The sequence below is a fragment of the Lathyrus oleraceus genome, chromosome 7 (genome assembly GCF_024323335.1).
Source record: "Lathyrus oleraceus cultivar Zhongwan6 chromosome 7, CAAS_Psat_ZW6_1.0, whole genome shotgun sequence".
NCBI classification, from domain to species: Eukaryota; Viridiplantae; Streptophyta; class Magnoliopsida; order Fabales; family Fabaceae; genus Lathyrus; species Lathyrus oleraceus.
In genome coordinates, this window is record NC_066585.1 from 14893956 (window position 1) to 14910746 (window position 16791).

Genomic DNA, 16791 nt, shown 5'->3' on the forward strand with positions numbered 1-16791 from the left:
AAACTAAAAGTCAAGTAAGTTAACCTAATTTCCACACATTAGGGAGCTGACAAATAGGCTATTTGTTAGGTTCATTAATTGTAGGTTAGTTGTTATTTTCCTGGATTTTAGCTCAGCTGTTGGATTCCTAAAATTAGCCTGAGAAAAATGCTGAAACAGAAAAACTAATTATCCTACAATTTAGCACAAACTGTCAGGTGTGAATGTCACAACATTCAGTTTGACATCCAGAACATATACCTCATGCTGATTCTGTTATGTTCCTGAAAACAGACTGTGCTAACTTTGTTATACTGTGAAAGACTAACCAGTCTCTACTTCAGTATCAGCCTACACGAACAACTGTCAAGACATCCAGTTTGACAGTTTCACTATGAACCTTTGGCCAGGTCTGTTATCCTCTTGAAGACCAGACTTAACTAAATACTGAACTGAGATCAACATGCCTATTATTCAGTATGTGTTGTTAATGATGAATGTCAAAACATTCTGATTGACATTCAAACAGAAGGCTATGTATCAGGTCTGTTATTAACTTGATAAGCAGACTGAATTACAACCTGAGTTATGGCAGACAGGATTATAACATGCAGAAGGTAAACCAACACAGGAAATTGTTAACCCAGTTCGGTGCAACATCACCTACTATGGGGGCATACCAAGCCAGGAAGAAGATCCACTATCAGCAGTATTAATTCAGAGCTAAACTCCCTCGTTTACAACTCTTCACTTAATCCCTACCCAATGCAATCTATACCTAGGAACTCCTAGATAGAAACCTCCAGTTTCCATTTCTATCACTACAAATACAATGTAATGTTAAACAACTTGAACATGCTTCACAGCTTCATTCAAGAACAAAACCACTCTTACCTACAGGCTTTGAGTTACAAATACTCTCAGCTTTGAACACTGAGAAACACATGGTAACCTTCCCACAAGTTGGGAGGTTTACCTCACACACACCCCTAATTTTTCATTCTAAGAGGCTTACAAAAACTAGGTTACAATATGCTATTTATAACCTAATCACCCAACTGGATTTGGGCCTTCAGAAATCACAGCAAACTTCTTCTTTGCTGTTACAAAGCCAGCAGAAAAATTCTGCTACAAACAAGGTCTTCAATCCTAAAATCTATCCATATATATCTCCATATTTGGAGTCAATATATATTCTGATTGAGTCTTTAAGACCTCCACATGGAAGTTAGGATATTCACCTAATATCCTCACTAATCCCAGAATATATACTGAATTAATTAATTCAGTTTTCTACACATGTACGATGTCACAGGCATGATGTCGTGACATCGTTCATGACATGTTGGTCCAGATGTTGAACTTCTTCAACCCAACATATTAAAACAACAGAGATGATTACATTATTTGTTTTACAAAATTAATGCCAATCCTAAGGTATTAACAATCTCCCCCTTTGGCAAATTTTAGCTAAAACAAATAAGCCTCTGTCATTATCTCCACCACCATAAACACCAAAGTTGGTGTACATGAGGAAGTAGAGGTACAAGAATCAGTTGCATCAGAACCCTTCCCCTCAACGGTAGAGCTTCCAGAAGAATATGTAATGCTGAGTACATAGATAATGTAACTCAGATCACAAGAGACAACTGTCCTCTTAACTCAAATCACAAGACACAAGTGATATGCCCCGACTTCTGTGCCTGAAGCCAACTTCTGCTTGCTACCATGTTTTACTTGCTTCTGGTACATTCTCAGGACTATATTTCTCTCCCCCTTTTTAGCTAAACATTTGTAAATGAACCCCTCACAAAACCAGATCCAGGCGCAGTTTTCCCAAACCTTAACATACCCCATGGTTTAGAGGGAATGGAGTGTTTCTCTTGTGAAAAGAAGAGGGCTATTACATCCTTTAAATGGTCCATCCCATGCTTAGGAATTAACGGTAGGAATAAATGCTTGGTCAAGATTCATTAATATTTGCTGAGAAACAGTCAGAGAATCACCAACAAAATCTCAGACTATCTTTGAATACCTTTTATAGCTCTTGAGTGTTTCTTTTCCAAAACAGCAGTTCCAGTGCATGGAGACTATTCCCTATATGCAGTTGTAGCGGTGTATTCGTCGCTATATGATTTATTGATTAAACCATAAGCAAAGTATACAATGAATCGAGTCTCCACCGCACTTTTATTTATCCTAAGGACTGGTTAAAAAGCGAACAAAAACCTAAGAAGTTTTACACGTAGAAAACTAATTAAAAAGATAAGAGAATCTGAGTAAGGGGTAAATTACGCAACGGGAAGGTGTTAGGCACCCATCACGTCCTAGGTACTCCTAGGGAGCCCTTTTCACACTTGTTGTATAAAAATATTTATTTTTTTATGACATATTGTGCAAACATGAATGGGATGATGAGAAAAGAATATACAAGTTAGTTATTTTTGTGTTCGAACGGATGAACCCGTTGCCTACGTACCTTCCATCAAAGGTAAGGATCAAAACGCCGTAGTTCGGCTAAAAGATTTCCAAAAATTAGTGAGTTCAATTTTAAAACACAGGCGCTAAGGCTTTTCATTACCAATGGGAGAAAACTCAACCTACATCAACAATCCACCATGCGAGGACGGCTTCAACATACTAGTGAGGGGTTAACCCTATAATAAGTATGGAAGACTTACAATCAACTCACTAAGGATAAGGTAAGATTTACATCAACCACCATGGTAATTAAAACCTACGGCTAATGTATGAAAACATATTAACAATGGACAAAGCCAAAACAATTGAATGGGTGAAGTTAATTGATTATGATTATTCACAAAATATGGTCAAAGTATGATTAAGATTGATTCAAAGAAGTATTATGAAATGGAGTTTGAAAAATCAAGGACTTAAGGTCCAGGTTTCTAATTTGAAAAGAGGTGAGAATGTTTGCACAACAAGTCAAAGTTTTTGAAATCAAAGTGTGAAAAGGTTTAGGACGAAAGGGGGTATGGATGATGAAATGTTAAACTTCTTATAAAGGTTCACCTCTTGAAATCATATAGAAGATGATTCAAGTGTGTCCTTAGGAATGAGGCAACAAAGCAAGTAAATAAAAAGCAAGGTGATACCGGATGCCATCAATGGTCTTATACCAATCTCACAAACAAAAGCGGATGTCGGATACCAATAAATGGGTTTACACCAATCTCCTAGGGTAAACAAAACCTGGATGTCGGATGCCAATCTATCTGGACTCATACCAACCTCCAAAGTATGGTCATAGGAATACAAATGCCACATCACAGGGACTTACAATTGCATCCTCACATACAACAAACAAGAGCAAAAAGATATGAGTGACCAATGAGGTCTTACACTCTATCCTTCCATATCATGGGAACAGAAGCCAATCAACATGGACTTACAATTGTCCTCAATGGGCAAACAAACATAGATCACAAGGATATGCAATAATGATCATGCAAGAATGAACAATCAATAATGATGAATGCACCATGGCAAGTAAGCAATCATGTACAAATGCAACAAATAATCAATCAAACAAGTTCAAGTAGCATCCACTATAACCACACAATTTAGGCTCAATCAAAGGTTGGACTTTAAAAGTCAAAATGGAATAGGGTAGATGGCGCTCTTAACCTTGACATTGAGAGCCAAGGTGAAGCAGATGAAAGGATATGAGGGGTGTGCCTCATCACTCTTATCCTTGGTCAGGGAGAGTAATGAATATAAGAAGGTGGGGGAGTTCAGAAAGATGGAACTCTCTCCCCAAAGTTAGACTCGATAGATCTTGGGTATTTACTCAACATGCATCAAACACAAGTAGTGTGAGCAATGTGAGAGACTCACCGAATAGTAGGAGATAGGCTACATATCTCTTTTGTCTACCAATTTCCTCACATGAGGTCTTTACCTGCTTAGGGACAAAAATAAACAATCACAAACATTGCCTCTTAAGGAGGACTTCAGACAGTTGCCTGGCTAAATAACAAGCCAGGTCTTCCAGACTACATGGAGACAAGAGAGTCTACCTCAATGCAAATGCTATACAAGCAAAGCAATGCAAGTTCTCAAAGAACTGAGCAACTAAGGGTACCTGAAATCAATCAAATATAATCAGCATCCCAATCACAAAATCAAAACAACAATATAAGAACCAACAACAGTGTACAATTAAACAATGCAATGTGCATAGCACAAAGCTCAAGTGAACCAAGCACCCTACAAAACAAAACAAGTTAGTTTACAATAGTCAAATGAAACAACTCAAAACGACTTGAATTTATCTCCTTAAAGCAAATGTTTCCACAACCTGAAAAGCAAGCTCAAACATAAGTAACAAGACCACTAGGACAAGCCTAGGGTCAAAAGGAGGGAAAAAATTTAAAACAGCAAGTGAAACATGATCACAATAAAGATTTATCAATTAAGAAGAAGGACCAATTGGTCTCATATTAAAACTATGCACTAAATTTATTTCATGCGCAATTTAACTCAAAGTAAGCAATTATGAACCACATATGAGTAAACAGAATGATTTCAATCAAACAAATGTCAAAACAGCTCAATAAATTCCACAAAAATTCCAGTCTAAACAGAACACATTCAATGAGCTACGTGTCAATTTTCATGCCATTTGGACCAGTGGAAGTAGGGAAATTAAATTCAACATGTCATGGCATGCCAAAAATCAACCCAAACAAGGTCACAAAGTGTACACCAACTTCAATCAATTGTAAAACAGTGAGATCAAATGAGAAATGAATGGGACCAAAGCCAATGTGAAGCTAAACATGTTAAGAAACACTCCACCAAATTTCACATTCATATGGTAAGAAATGAGCATTTCACAAGATGTGGAAGTTTGCTACTCAAGCAAAACCCTAAAAATGATAAACAGCAATCAAAAATGTCAATCAAATAGGAAATGTATTAAGAATTCCTACAAAAATTCATGGTGAAACTAGACATATACAAGGTATCTCATGCAAAAAATAAGAGCCATAGGCCTAGTGAAAGCATGGAAAATTAAATCATGAACACAGCATAGCATAGTGTGACATACATTGTCACACTCAAAAATATTATATCATATCTACCAAACCAGGGATCCAAAAATTACAAACTATACATCAAAATCTCCAGGCATGAGTCAAGAACAAGCATGTGAAATTTCATTCAATTTGGATAATGCATGGTTATTTTATGATCAATATGGTGAGACATACAAATATAGCATACATGACAAAAGTCATTAGATCAATCCAAAAAATCACCAGGCACAACTTGAGTTACTATGCCTAAAAAAAACTAGATTAAATTTGGAATTCAACAAAAAAATTCCCACCTAATTTGGATTAAGGATGATTAATCTATGATTTTTTTGAAGTTAATTGAATTATTGAAATGTTTATTTAAGTTTTAAATGGATTTAATCTAATCTGGATGGCATTTTTGTAATAATCTACCGCCTGGCCAAAACGACGCAGTATCAATTAAATTGCGTGGCATGCTGTGATTCGCTCGCGGAGGCGGGAAACAGGAAATTTGAAAAAAAGCCAAGGAAACCGGATCAAAATGCGAAAATTCCAGAAAATGAGTTGTTCTTCGTTGTTCTTCATCACCAGATTCCGTTATGGACATTTCTCAACCAAAACGCGCAAACCGTATACCGTTCTCTCCGTCTCTCAGCGTAGATCAAGGATATGGCCATGGTTTTGTCCAGAAGTAATCACACAAAAAGATACGATAGAAAATAGTTTTGACATGCAATCTTTAATCTCAAATATCTTGATGAATAATGGACGAAATCACGCGATTCAAGCATCAATCTACTCTATGTCAAAGGACCTATCAAAACCACATGGAAATTGCGAGAATTAACGAGTTCGAATTTTTACCTCTTGGATATGCAGCTCGTGATTCAGTGTGTTTCTGGCCTTGATTCTTGAAAACAGATGAAGGATAATGATTATGAAGATGATTGATGATGAAAATTCAGCTCAAGAGTGCATGATGATGAGGGAATTTGCAACTGCCATTGGAGAAGAAGCTTGGACAGTTGGAGTTTTTGGTACGGTTCTTGCTTCGATTCCTTCAAACAGAACTTTAGAATCACCTGCACATGGAGAATCAACAAAGAACTTGCAAAAAATTTGGTGAAATCTTGATGAATTGAAGAAAAAGTGAATGTGAAAAAATGTGAAAATTTGAGAGAATTTGTGATTGGATCTGAAAAATGATTACTGGTCCTTCAATTCTGTTAGAATTAGGCTTTTATATTGCCCTTAATCCACTCTTTAATCATGATTAGCACAAAATTGGATGATTAGTGAAAATGAGCTTGTAATGCACTTTGGCCTTTTTGCCCTTGGATAGTTTGGATCAATGTAACAGTGTTTTTTTCACCTTGAGCAAGTCATAAATCATATTTGGAAGCTATTGGAATTGGTCCCATGTGAAAATTCCATGTAATTTGAAATTGGACCTTTTTACCCTCCACTTTTTAATTGGTACACTTGAAAAATGACCTTTTTATGTGAAGGCTTTTGGCAAAATGTGATGATGGATTTGGATAGTACACATCAAATGTGGTTTGCTCAAAGAAGAACCATCCAATTTGGCCATTCCATGTGAAAGTTATGCCACTTTGAATTTAGGCATTTTCTGAAAATGATTTGATCACAACTTGCCAACCATAAATGAGAAATGAGTGTTCTTGGACTTTTTGGAAAGGCAAGAACAAGATCTTCAACTTTCATGTTGGACAAATTTTGATTTGAAGCTTGGTTCATGATGTAATTTTGAGGAGCATAACTTTCCATTTTGGGCAGCTGAGAATTACAGGTCATTTCCATTTTTGGAAACTTTTTGTCTGACTTCAAATTCTTCAACCTTAATCTTTGAAATGCCAAATGAGGCTTATATGGGCATGAATGAGACATTTCCAACCATCTCACACCTTCCAATTCCTGATTAAATGCACAGTTGACCACAGTTGACTTTTCTAGGGTTTTGGTGGATTGAGCCATGTTCTGATGAATTCCAAGCCTTTTTCAATTGAGATCTTGATACCAAATGATACCATAGCTCATATGAACTCTTGATGAATGATCATGGTGCCCAAATACTTCAAGAATGGTCACCATCCAGCTCAATGGCTGATTTTGACTATTTTGACCTAGTTTGTTTCATCTGCAAGAAACAAGGTTAGATGACAATATTTTTGTACTTTTGGTTAGTAAACATATGAAAAGCAATGACATACAAATGCAATACATGCTTGGTGATCAAGAATCACACTCACAAGACAACCCTACCCACTAGGAGGGAAGCTAGGGCATGCAATGATCCTTGAGGCTATGATATGATATGATATGAGCCATGAGAGATCTTAGGGCAAAAATTGGGGTCTTACAGCAGTCAGACACGTTGCACGCGATGTCTTAACATTCAACGTGGCTTTTGCCTGCATTCTTCAAGTATTCTTCCTATCAACATTTCCTAAGACCACTTTCGTACCTCCAGTAGAACCTTGACATCTGGCACCACTAAAGCCAAACTCACAAACACCAGTAGATGGTTACTCCCCCTGTACCACACAACTGTAACAATCAGGCTTATTCTAATTTATCATAATTAGACACACCACATCCATATTTCCTCATGACTTTAAGGTTCAGAAGGAAATAATAATATTATCCAAGGCAATGTCATGACATTCGGTCAGACATTCTTCTGCTCCCTCAGCCTTGACACACAACACATCAACCCAATAACTAACAAGGTGCCATACCTTTTCATCTGAGAACACATAGACCACAAGCTTGATGATTACTTGCAGCACAAAGACAGAACTCCCCCTGTCATAACCAACCAACTCTTCTCTTGAAACTTGGAGATCACACATGAACATATCCAACACCCCAAAGTTGGACCTTCACATATTTCCTTATTCAAAGAGAACCCAGACCACTTGATGAATGGAAAACATAAGATGCATCTTCATGTCTTCAAGAGCACACCCTCTGTTCAACCCTCTTGGCTGAACACATCCACACTCTGTGTCAATCTCTCTTCTAACCAGAACAGAAAACCACTTCACAAAATGTTCTAACATTAGTTAGGACATCCTCACAACATAACAAAGACCACCATCTGATAATCTTCAGATATCACTGAGTCACAAGCTTGATCCCAAAGAAACCAGACACAAATTGGGACATATACATTCTCATCCCATTACAAGAGATAATCTTCCATAGATAGCTTAGAACTCCTACCACAAGCTCCAAGAGATGAATAGAAAACACCTCCTTTTGTCTTCAACTTACTACTTTTTTGCTCAAGAGTAATTTGTCTCAGACTTTCCTCAAGAATAATCAGCTGCCACATGTTGATTATCTTGATTCTTCGAGCTCACTTCTGAGATAGACCAAATACCACTGGTTGATTACCTCCTTCATGAATCCTCATATGAAAAAGTCAAATGCCACTTTTTGACCTCTCCAAGTTTATCAGACTTCTCCCAAAGATATTCTGACCTTCCAAGTGAGACTTGAACTTCAAGCTACATGTTAAACAGAACTTAGATTCTCTAAGACATGAACATGTAACATCTTCTCCATCCAGCAACTCCAAAGAACTATAATGAGAACGGTCTTTTTGAAGTACCCAATCTACAACTCTGTAGAGCCTTCTATCTTAAGTTGATGTGCCACTTCACTAACTAAGATTCTGATGTTGAACCAAATGTCACAACATTGTGTTTTAACATCTAGTTGTTGAATTCAGCTCCTTCTTCTGCCACTTGAAAGAACTTCCTCCCTACACAGAACAAGAGTTCAACGCTCTCATAGACTTGAGTGTGTAACCAAGTTTGAGTAAACAACCTCCATCCTACAGGTTTGCAGTTAAGTCATCCAAGCTCACACCTTGATGAATCCCTGCTTCTTCTCCAAAGACATCAGACACTCTGATGCATGAGTCTTCAGAAGGACCAGTTAGAGACTAATCCTTCAGCTATACCAAGGATTCCACTTCCTAAAGCAAGGCTGTTTCCATGGTGTCAAGAATGCTGCCACTTGTTCTTAACTCCACAGTGTGCATTAGCCAATGCACTTCCTTACCTAGATCAGAAATAAACTGATCCAAGTAACCACCATCAGAACTATGATGTCTTCTTCTTCTTGTACACACCAAGGCTGAACATGTTTCTTGCCAGGAAACCTTTTCAGAGATCATATGCTTTTGCTGCCACCAAAGAGATAGATCATAAACCAATGTACTATCCTTCCTGTGATTCTGCACAGGGTCTTGAAGAAGAGATGTTCCAACATCTTTAAGAACATCAGTTATCTGGAGCTCCAAGGATAATCAATTAAATACTTGTACTTGGCACAAGTAGACATTGATCTTAAATCCTTTCCCAATTATCCTTTCAGATACTTCCACCATAAGAATACTTTGAAAATACTCTTCTTGTGTCAACATCTTCTGCTTGCAAGCACCTCAATAGATTTGAGAATCTTTCCAGATTAGATTCACCCTTAGGAATGAGAGAGATGAATCCTTCCTTGCAAATGTGTCACACAACGACCAGAACCCATGTGACACAGGTCAACAGCCAACCAGACCCTATGCTGACCAAACGTGAGGAGGTTAACCAAAGCTCCCCCTCAAATTAACAATCATGGAAACTCCACACCAATATCCATGCATTGTACACAAATGTCTCAACATGACATACACCATCCCTACCCGTGGCAAATAACTCTATGAGTTATACCTATACATACTTCAATCACACCAATCAGACTCCAGCTGACCATAAGTACTAGTGACAACAAAACAACACCAGTTAATAGTAGATGTGCATTGCCAGAGCATACTACCTCAACCAACCACTAAATCTTCATATTCTCACTCCTTGAAGGAACTGCCACTTCTGAGCGTGGTGTTTGAATAACAAGATTCATGGCCCCAATCCTCTTAAATGAAATAGCAGTCAGGTTACCCCATTATTAACTTCTAACATCCAGGGGACTTGTCTTCCAACACAACATAGTACTTCAGGGAACAACTATCCAACCCTGATCAATCTACATGGATAAGGCACACATCAGGGATTGCACAATATCACATCTCAACCAGCTCCACTTCTAGAGATCAGACTTCTAAAAGTGACCTTCTTGAGCATACACACAGTTGACCCTACCCTTGTCAACTTAGCACACACAGATGTCTCCTCTTCCAGGTCAGGAGTAGGTTCCAAACAAAAGTATCTCTTTGTTTGACGCCTAAAAACATCTGCTCTTCAACCAGTAGTTGCATACTTGTTGAACAACATGTTCTAACATCACATAGAACACTAGTTTAACCTCCTTGAACCAAACCCTCCTTGAAAGTCTTCAAGGTCTTCATATACACTTCCCAGGAGAGTACAAGAATCAGTGATCAGGTGATTCTTACCATGAAGAGTGGACTTGATGAGACTCAAGTATCTTTGACATCTTCAGTAGATTATGATGAAATCTTGAATACACACTACGCCAAAAACTGGAATAGACAGTGCACCTTAGAGGGCGCTTTATTACGAAAGCGCACTCTAAAGTGAAGAGAAAAAATAAGGAGCGAACAACTGGAATAGACAACGCACTTTAGAGGGCGCTTTTGTAACAAAGCGCCCTCTAAAGTGAAGCAAAAAAATAATGAGGAAATGGAAGGACACCAATAGAGGGTGCGTTTATGAAAGCGCCCTCTAAGGGTACCCTTAGAGGGCGCTTTTAAAAAAGCGCTCTCTAAGTCCATGTACATTTCCAGTTTATAAGGCGCTTTTGGAAAGCCTTAGAGAGCGCTTTTAGAAGCGCCCTCTTAGGCCCCCTTTAGAGGGCGCTTTTTTTACACAAGTGCCCTCTAAGGTCCCCTTTAGTAAACATTAAAATTATAACATATACTGCATGTCTCTTTATTTTCCCTCGCTATATGCTATTTCGTTTACGTAACTGGGTTTTCTCTCTACTGCGATTACTCTCGTCCTCCGTTCGTTCTCCCTCCCTCACCGTCGTCGTCGCCGTCGCCTTTTTCTGCTGCTGTGTTCACGTTCACTAAGTTATCTGCGTCCACCGTCGCTGTTCACTTTCTTCTCCATCGTTACCGTCACCTTGAAGGTATTTCTCTCAATAGTTTGTATTTTCAGGTGTTTGATTAGGGCATTTTCTAAACTGAGTTTTACATTTTATGCATTATGTTGATTAATGTTGTTTAGGGCAAACGAGCACTATATGGTGTTCATGAGCACCTTGTTGAAAATCATTTTTTGTTATTTTTTTGTGTATGGTTTTGATCACTGCATGTTGTATGTTGTATGGTTATGTAAGGTTTTTTATTTCTGATTGAAAACTGATGTTATTTGGAGTGTGTTTGAGCTTGTGCTTGGAAGTTTGATGATTATGGATGCAAGTTTGTTCATGTTCCAAACACCATAAGTTTGCATTGGTCTTTTGTATGCAGTAGGTGTGTGTGAGTTTGTATTCAATAATGATGAAAAAAAAGAGTTTAGATTGTTGTAACATGAGAGAAATGGAAGGTATATGAATGTGTTTTTTGTGTAGCTTCACGAATATGGTCATTGTCTTACTTGGGTCTTATTGAATCATTTCTATATTACAGATAAAATGGCTAGTAACCAAGACGATACCCATGACGCGAGTGGATCACGTAACAATGTTGAAAATGAAATCAAACGAGGATTGACTGTTATGAAGTCAACCATTCGTGCAAGAGACAAGGGTGAAAAATTCGAAGTACATTGGAGTGCTGAAGACCAACTAATTGAGCCTAACGGTTCAATGTTGGCAAGTTACATTGGTTTCCTTGTTCGACAACATATTCCGATTACATGTGATAATTGGAGAAGTACGGAATTGAAGGTTGACAAAGAAAAAATATGGTCTGAGATACAGGTACTTACCATATATTGTTATATGTTTTTTTTGTTGACTATTTGTTGACCATATATTGTTATAATATTACTTATAATAACACACTCCATGTGTATGTTTTTTAGAGATCCTTTCACATCGATGAAAGCCGGCAAAAATATTGTATTCAATTGGCCGGAAAAAGACTCCGAGGATTTCGATCCTTTTTGTCCAATAAATTTCTCAAGGATGAGGAAGGAAAATTTGTTGAAGCAGAACGGCCAATGAAGTATGCGGAGATTATTTCAGCCGAAGAATAGGATAACTTTGTCGCCAAACGAAGAAACGAAAAATTCCATCTAATGTCTATTAATTATGGTATTATAAAATTGTTAAGTTACTTGGTTCTGATATGCCTTAAACTTTTTTATCCAGGAAGTAAGTGACAAAAATCGGAAAAGGGCATCAAAACCCGCGTATCCGTACAAAAAAGGGCGTACGGGATATGCACGGTTATAACAAAGAATTGTGAGTATATTCAAATGCTATGAGCTTATACATTGTCACAATATGTTATAATTGATGATCTTATAATCTGATTCAATGTGTAGCTAGCCGAGGAGAAAAGTGACGCAACATCTCTTCCGGAGCACGTATTTTGGAAGGCTGCTCGGGTTGGGAAGGATGGGGTTGTCGTTGAAGCGGTTCAAAATGTTTATGACGAATGTGTAAGTATATATAACATTATTTCTTTAATTATATCGAAAATTTTGTTAGACATATAATTCATTTTTAATCTCCTCTAATAATATTTCAGGAGACTTTATCCCAAACCTTACCTTCAACCGAGGTCCAGGATTGCAGGAGCCTACTTAGTCGAGTACTAAATGTTCCTGAGTATTCCGGTCGTGTGAGGGGTAAGGGTTTTGGTGTGACTCCGTCGTCATTTTATAAAAAACCAAAAACAAAAAATCCTACCAACAAAGAGGTGATGGAGACCTTGGCGGAGTTAAGGGCACAAGTACTCGAACTGCAAAAGGAGAATGCAAGGTATAGAGAGGAAAGGCGCGGTTCTGAGGCAAAAGATACTAGTGACCGAGCTAGTATCAATTGTCAACCGAAATTTCTCGAGGTAATTATATATGTTATTATGAAATTAAAATAGCACTTTTTTACTTGACACATATACACGTTAACAATAACATGTTTATTATTAGTTTAGGGCATTACACCTTGTCAACTGTATCTATCGTCACCAACTTATCGCATAGTTGGCAAGGGAAAAGTGCACAACACTTCGGGTGAATTACTTCACCATAATCCCCTCCCGGTGGGATATATGAAAGTTTCGGTTGACCTTGTATTAGATACGGACGCGCTTCTACCATTACCTGACGTTGTTTCAGAGACAACGTTGATGCGAGATGCAGTCGGATCCTTTGTTGGGTGGCCGTCAGATCTAATTTTCCCAGATGCCGAGGTATATATGTTCTAAATGATTATGAATATTTAGTATTCACATTTCAATTCAGCTACAATTATGATATTTAATCAATCCTTATTACATGGTAATGTTAGACTCCTACAAGACCCACACATAAAGCTGGTAAAGGGATTTCAAGACGCATCGAGTCGGTTGCATCTCAAAAAGAGGTACAAATATATATACCCATTGAATTATATACGCAAAGATTCTGTTGCATCACAAAAAGTCATGATTTAATTTATATGAATTTTTAGGTTCCCGGTCGAATGTTGAAAAAAGCTGGTAAGGATATTCCAACGAAGTCCGGGACAAAAACAAATCATAAATCTCAAAAAGAGGTACAAATATATATATACCCATTGAATTATATACACAACGATTCTGTTGCATCACAAAAAGTCATGATTTAATTTATATTTTTAGGTTCCCGGTCAAATGTTGGACAAAGCTAGTAAGGAAATTCCAACGACGTCCGGGACAAAATCTCAAATTATGATGCGTCTTGAGAAAATGGTGGAAGAGTCAGATATTATGCACGGCGCCATCCGTAGTGTAGATATGGATGAAGGTGTTTTCGGAATTGCTCATTCCGAATTAATTGCAAAGGAGGACATGCAACAACTTTTTGAACACGAAGAATTGGGCATCGCTGTCATTCATACATACATATGGTACTCCGATCAATCTATTATTTACTTAGTTGAACAATTTATTTACACATTTCAATGAGTAGTCTAATGTTTATTATGTTTCTATTTAAGGTATATGTATGACACATTGATGCGGGGAACTGAATTGTGTAACCGATTCAATTTTATTGCTGCTTCCCGTTTCAACACAACGTCTATAACGAAAAATCCAACATCCGTAATGAATGAACTAGTCGATAGATTCATGGTGGTCGGCGATAATACTACACCCAGTTTGTATTTTTTACCGTTTAATTCTGGCAACGGGTTAGATTTTCTTTCTAATAATTTCATTCTAATCTATGTATATCTTTTACGTAGAAAATTTTCATGCATCTAAATTTTTGTTTTATTTTACAGTGGTCACTGGGTGTTGGTTGCTATGGATCTTTCGAGACTAATGGTGTATTATCTCGATTCGTTACCGGGTGATTGGAGTAAATATCCGAGTATGAAGAAGACGGTTGACGCGTAAGTGAAATTCCCCTAAATATTCGTGTGTATTTGTATATTTAATTATGTCTGTCAGATTGATCTCAATATACGTTTTTATTTTGTTAGGGCAATACTAAAATTTAGATCGAAAAAGAATTATCGTAATAGGAAGGACATTACCTGGGTCAGAGTTCAGGTATATATTAAGTTTCTTATTTTTGCTTATAATAGTGTTTGTTTTTTTGCTTATAATAGTGTTTGTAAGAAATTAACTATATATATATTGTTTGTTTTTCTGTGTAGTGTCCTCAGCAAAACAATTCGATTGATTGCGGATTTTTTGTATTGAGATTTATGAGAGATATCATTGCGTTGAATCGTATAGACATCCCAAAAATGGTATGGAATAATAACTTAGGGTTTATTTTAATATTATCGGATATTTCATCTAATTTGTTACTAAATCATGAATATGTTTTATTCTCTTAATTGTAGTACTTTGACGAATACAAATCTTACTCAAGAGCTCATTTGGATGAAATGAAGGATGAATTGTGTCAATTCATTATTGATCATAGAATCATATAGGTTGTAGTTGTTGTACATATATGTATGGAATGTTGTTGTACATGCATGAATATCAATATATTAATGTTGTATATATGGAGGATTAATGTTGTATATAAATGGATTCATGTTGTATATATCAATGGATTAATGGTGTATAACATTGGATTAAAGGATGAAATCAATATGAATTTTACACTTTTGCAGCATGCGAACAGGTTCCCAATTAAATACGCACTATTTTTCAAACAATTTTTTTTAAAATAACTAACACTTTAGAGGGCGCTTTCTGTAGGAAGCGCCCTCTAAACACTTTACATTGAAAACTTTAGAGGGCGCTTTGTCCAGAAAGCGCCCTCTAAGGTGGCCCTTTATGGACCACTCCAGAGGGCGCTTTTTTCTGAAAGCGCACTATAATGTGGCCCTTAAAGGGCCACTTTAGAGAGCGCTTTCTCCAGGAAAACAAAGCGTTGTCTTTACCTATGCCAACGCCACTTTAGAGGGCGCTTAAAAGCGTTGTTATAGGCCAAAATAAGCGCCCTTTTTCCCTTATTTGGTGTAGTGACAACAGCCTTTCATCCACATGAGGGGAAACTACATCAGAGTTTGAGTTTTGCCAGGTATTATGCAGCGGAAATCATAATACAACTCAACCAATGAACACACACTTCACCAGATCAGCCTCCAAGAACATACCAAGTTTGAATATTCAATACTAGCACAGCTGTCCCACACAAAGGCCAATTGCCAATCTCCAGAGGCAGGTGCGCACAGTTCTTGTCATGAATAGTCCATCCACCTATTTCAAGGGACCATTCAGGGAAACCACAGAACCTTCTACAAGTTCCAACATCAGTACTAACATAACTCCTTGCAAGATACCATAAAGTATCACCCTTGGATCTCATCCAGAAACAGAACAGGATGCCTGCTCTGATACCATTTGAAATTCTGGCGTAGTCAGAATTCAGATGTTCTACTCCAAGTCATGACATCTGATCCAACATTGTAACTAATACAGCAAGACAGTTATACAAATTAAAACCCTGTACTCAAGCACGCTTTCACAATTGACACGAGATTTGCTACTGTATTACCTTAGAATGGAAGAACACCTAGTTCTGTCCTTCTTGTACAAAGACACAACATAGATCAAACACCACACTTACTTCTGTTGTGTTTGCACAGTTATCAGCATGATATATCAATATTGATTTGAACATCACCTGTTACTGTATTCCAGTTTGCTGGCTTAGTACTCGTGTTTTCTAAACTAAAAGTCAAGCAAGTTAACCTAATTTCCAGACATTAGGGAGCTGACAAATAGGCTATTTGTTAGGTTCATTAATTGTAGGTTAGTTGTTATTTTCCTGGATTTTAGCTCAGCTGTTGGATTCCTAAAATTAGCCTGAGAAAAATGCTGAAACAGAAAAACTAATTATCCTACAATTTAGCACAAACTGTCAGGTGTGAATGTCACAACATTCAGTTTGACATCCAGAACATATACCTCATGCTGATTCTGTTATGTTCCTGAAAACAGACTGTGCTAACTTTGCTATACTGTGAAAGACTAACCAGTCTCTACTTCAGTATCAGCCTACGCGAACAACTGTCAAGATATCCAGTTTGACAGTTTCACTATGAACCTTTGGCCAGGTCTGTTATCCTCTTGAAGACCAGACTTAACTAAATACTGAACTGA

General features: G+C 37.4%; 1 long non-coding RNA gene across 1 annotated transcript; it reads left to right on the top strand.

The window, feature by feature from the left end:
• Positions 1 to 13460: 13460 nt before the first annotated feature.
• Positions 13461 to 14176, top strand: LOC127108471 (uncharacterized). The gene is made up of 3 exons (XR_007796049.1): positions 13461 to 13562; positions 13650 to 13733; positions 13819 to 14176. It is a non-coding gene; the product is annotated as an uncharacterized LOC127108471 (long non-coding RNA).
• The last annotated feature ends 2615 nt before the right edge of the window (positions 14177 to 16791 follow it).